Source organism: Canis aureus, chromosome 3, assembly GCF_053574225.1.
Source record: "Canis aureus isolate CA01 chromosome 3, VMU_Caureus_v.1.0, whole genome shotgun sequence".
Classification (NCBI taxonomy): Eukaryota; Metazoa; Chordata; class Mammalia; order Carnivora; family Canidae; genus Canis; species Canis aureus.
The window spans coordinates 60,987,309-60,992,160 of record NC_135613.1 but is presented as its reverse complement, the minus strand read 5'-3'; the positions used below and the strand labels follow the sequence as shown (position 1 = coordinate 60,992,160).

At 44.3% G+C, this 4,852-nt stretch overlaps 1 long non-coding RNA gene across 1 annotated transcript; it reads right to left on the bottom strand.

Annotated features, from left to right (window-relative positions):
- Positions 1–1,234: 1,234 nt before the first annotated feature.
- Positions 1,235–4,339, bottom strand: LOC144305499 (uncharacterized). The gene is made up of 2 exons (XR_013372512.1): positions 4,026–4,339; positions 1,235–1,883 (listed from the first exon to the last, which is right to left on the bottom strand). It is a non-coding gene; the product is annotated as an uncharacterized LOC144305499 (long non-coding RNA).
- Between the last annotated feature and the right edge of the window lie 513 nt (positions 4,340–4,852).

Sequence of the window (4,852 nt, the reverse complement as noted above, 5' to 3'; positions counted from 1 at the left end):
ACCCTCATAGCATCCATGTACCACCATGTTGTAAGTGCTTGAATCTTTGTGACTCTCTTGTAATGCAAATTCTCTTGTGATCACCATTTTACAGACAAGGAAACTGAGGCACAAATGAGTTAAGTAGGTTGTCTAAGGATACGCAGCTGAGACATGGTGCAGCCCAGTTTGAGAGCTCTGTAACTAGCTGTAAGAGCAGTTTCTAAGAACCAGCATCCTGGTGTGTCACGTGTAACAGCCACATGTCCAAACAAGCCCCCCTAAACCACTGTGGCTTGCTCGCTCTGCATTTCCGGGGGCACCTGTCATGCACCCTATGCTGGTAATGCTAACTGCATCCTTGTCTTTTAAGCCTTCATATCTTATGATCCCCTGGAGGGGACAGACAGTGTCAAGTGAATCCTGGTGTCCCTCTTTTAGGGACTCAACATGCTAAAAGATGTTTCTGCTACTTACCCAAATCTTTTTTTAATTACTTCGAAATTTAGCAAATTAAAAACTCAGTTTGTGTCAAGATGCTCTCAACTCTGTAAATGATTTGGCAAGTGACTGTTTTTGGCCATAATGCCTTCTTCCCTCCTCTTCCTCTGTTCAGGCCATTTGGGGTTGATTGTTCTCTTTTCTTTCTCTTCTCTTCTTCCTCCTCCTCCTCTCTTTTTTATTCTTTATTCCCTCCTTACTCCTACCCCCTGCCACCCCTGCTTTCTTTCTTTTTATTTTATCCCAGAATATTTTCTCAATTGATCTCAACACCCACACCAGGACCTGAGTGACTCAGCGCACCATTTCCCACAGTGTGTCTTGCAAGTTGTTTGCAGCTGTTATGTGGAAAAGGGTGGGGGAGCACTGGGGGATCCAGGGGAAAATAAATTTGAGAAATGTGGCATTAAGGAAATACAAATAGATCCATATACAGAAGCCACTAATAAGCCTGGAGCCACTACGAGGCTAGCATGTGTTATTAATCTTCAAGAGGGGGACCTGGCCTGCAGAATTCCCCAGTCTGCGTGACACCAGACTCCAGCAGCAGGATTTCAGAGTCAGTCAGTGAGGAGTGAACATAGATTCAAATTAAAGGTTTTGTTTCTGGAGCCATGGAGCCTGGGGTTTGAATATTGCTTGCTTCATGAAATAACAGTAGGACTTTGGCCAAGTCCCCGAACTGTTTTGGAAATAATCACACTTATTTCACAGGATTTTCTATAATAGATATGTACCTAAATGACCTCATCAATGATTTTTAATTTTTTATTTGTCTTTACTTTGTTTTTACACAATTATTTTTATTAACAGTGCAATTCCTCGAAACAAAGAAAAAAGCAGTGTGTGCCCATGAAAACAAGGGCTCAGAAGAAAACGGGGGTTCCTAAGTCTTTCCCAACACCTTAATTCTTATAGTGAGCGAGCTGGGAGGGAGCTGCCCTATCGTGGCTAGCTGAGGTCAGCATGTCTGGACTGAGAGCCCCAAACAATAGAGAACCTGCCATGAGGCCCCGCAGCCCACAGGTCGCAACGACTCCCATACCAGAGATGGGATGTTGACTAGTCTTGACCTGGAGCCACTACAAAGCATCAGTAAAGCGGATTGGTGTGCTCAGCTGTGAGTCAAGATTTTTCATGAGTTACTTTTGAAGGCGTCTTCAAGGCAAGCACCACGTGTAGGAAGTAGCTGTTGCCGTCCCTCTGAAGACGGAGGAGAGCTGTGTGGTGGCAGTCGGCCCTCCAGCAACACTTGTTCGCAGTGATGCTTCTCACGTCCACGTTCTCATTTACCCATTCACTGCAGCCTGTTCTTGAGTAAGCTGAGCATGCAGTCTTCGATAAGCATATGAGATAACAAGATACTGGAGAAATTGGTGGTGGGAACCTACGTCAGTTTCTCCCTGGAAGGCAGAGAACAGACTGGGTGATGAGGAACTGAGTCTCAGGGTCCCAGCTAAAGATAGCAAGCTCCCGTAGTCAGGAAGTCTCCATAGACATTTGGTCATTTTATTTCAAAGTGGGTAACACTAATCTGTTTTTAGGCAGAAAGACATAGATTTGAATGTCCATTTTCAAGAGATGGTCAATTAATAAATAGAATTTTGTTTTGTTTTGTTTTTAAAGCTGTAAATCAGAGTTTCCCTCAGGGTGTCAGACAAGTCCCAGGAACATGAGAACACCTTGGTGTTGTGAGTCCGTTGACCAGATCCCTTGGCACACAAACATGAGCCCCCGGACCTCCCAGTTCTGAAGGCTGGAAATTCATGATCAGGGCACAAGCACGGCCCTTCTGGGGAGGCCCTGTCTGCTGGGTTGCAGACTGCTGGCTTCTTGCCGTGTCCTCTCACAGTGGAAGAAACAAGCTAGCTCTCTGGGGTCTCCATAAAGGCAGGACCTTCATGATCTAATCATCCCCCAAAGCCCCATCTCCTTTGTGGTTAGGATTTTCAACATAAGAAATTTGGGAAGACACCAACATTCAGATCCTAGGCTAGCATGGTGTCAGGGTAACCTAGCGCAAGAGAGAGTGACTCAGCCTGGCCAACCATTCCCTAAGAGGAGCCGTTGCAGAAACTGTGGCATTCCTGGCAAGTATAGACCTGCAGGGCCTAGCATAGCACCTTGATAGGACAGAAAGCCATTGATATCTTTGAGCCTGATGCCAACTGGCAGAAGGCTGATGCCGTGAGATCCTAACAGCAATGAAAACTTACTAGAGTACAATTGACTCCTTTGCGAATTCGAGTTACCCCCTAATTCAGAGGTTGGCAAACTTTTTCTGCAAAGGGTAGATAATAAATATTTAAGTCTTTGTGGATCATTTACTTTCTTCTGCAAAAATTCCACTCTACCATCATAGTGCAAAAGCAGCCATTTGCCAAAAAGGGAACGAAGGTGGCTGTGTTTCAATGGAAATTTATTTGTGGACACTGAAATTTGAACTGCATGTAATTTTCATGTGTCAAGAAATTCATCTCCTTCTTGTGGCTTATTAAAATCATTTAAAAATGAAAAACCAAAAAAAAAAAAAAAGAAAAAAGAAAAACCAGGGGATCCCTGGGTGGCTCAGTGGTTCAGCGCCTGCCTTGGGCTCAGGGCGTGATCCTGGGGTCCCAGGATCGAGTCCTGCATTAGACTGCCTGCATGGAGCCTGCTTCTCCCTCTCTCCCTGTGTCTCTGCCTCTCTCTCTTTCTCTGTGTCTCTCATGAATAAATAAATAAAATCTTTTAAAAAATGTAAAAACCATTCTTAACTCTTGAGCCATGCAAAAGCAGACAGTGGGCTAGATTAGGCCCACAGTCCTCGTTTGTCAACTTCTGTGGGACTTGTCCTGTTCCAAGTGTGTTCCATAGACCAGCAACATTGGCTTCACCCAGAAGCTCATCAGGAATGTGGATTCTCAGGCTCCACTGCAAACACAATCTATAAGAATCAGAATGTTAACACGATGCTCCAGATATTCATACATGCTTTTAAAGTTTCAGGAGTTTTGATCTGATGGTCAGGTACCTGGGAAGCTCTTATGTTACTCCATGCCTAGGGAATACCTGAGATCAATGACATCAGATCATTGGACTGGGGCCCTGGCATTGTGTTGTTTCGCTCTGTTTAAAACACCATGATTCCAATGCACAGCAAATGTTGAAAACCACTGCCCTAGAGACTCTCAATCATGAGGGGCTTCCCTAAAAAGAATTTCCCGTGAGAATGCCTGGCAATGTAAAGGGTGTTGTATTAGTCAGGTTGAGCTGCTGTAAAAGAATGCCATAGAATGGGGATAGGGAGAGGTTAAAAATGGTAATTTAATTTATAGTTCCCAAGGCTGAGAAGTCCCAGATCCAAGTCCTGCCGGTTCCTGGTGAGACCCTTTTGCTGGCCTTATAAACCCCTGGCCTGTAGACACATCTACAGTGTGTGTGTGTGTGTGTGTGTGTGTGTGTGTAGTAGGGGAGCCTCTCTCTTCTTCTTCTCTTCATATAAAGGTGCTAACCCCACCAGGAGAGTCCCACCTTTGTGACCTAATTACCTCCCAAAGGCCTACCTCCAGATGTCACACTGCGGATGAAGGCTTCAACACAGGAATTTTAGGGAGATGCAGATATCCATCCCAGGGCAGGTGATGAGAAAAAGGATCCACGACTTTTCTAGTTCCTGGATAAGTACTCAAAAAATCACAGGAATCAGGGTTTTACCCTTTAAAAGTCACCTTGTCACTCATTCCTTCCTTGATCCACTGATGCCTCACCAGTGAGATTGCTAGGCACTCCATTGTCAACCCCCTTTTTTACAGACAGAAAAATTAAGAGAGGTGACTAATGGCACCACATAGCAAAGCCATGTCTACTGACACTGAGGTTGTTGCTGCTCAGTTTGTCGGTAGCTAAATGACGTTGAGCACAGAGATTGCTGTAGGCAACCCAGGAGGGGAACGGAGTAGGATGTTAATATTTGTTGAGCAATTGTAGTAGGCCAGGCACTGTGCTAAGTGCCTTATAGGTAACGATCTCATTTGATCCTCACAACACCCCCGGGGAACCGTAAATATTATTCCATTTTTGAGATAAGAAACCGATTGCCCAAGATTGCCCAAGGCTGCTAACATATAATGGAATTGAAGACTAGTCTCTCTAGTGCTAAAGCCTATTTCTTGCCTATTTGTTTCTGCTCATTACAATGAAACGTAACTCATTTCGCAAGACTGTCCCAGAACTGACTTAACTTAGGTTTCTATGCAGAAAAGGTAGAAGTTATAGATAAGGTTAACGCATCAGTCAGTGAATCCAATAGTGAATCCTATCTCTCTGATTAGAAAAATAGAAATATCCACTCCTAAAAATGGTTATTACCCAATAGTTACATGGTAAAACA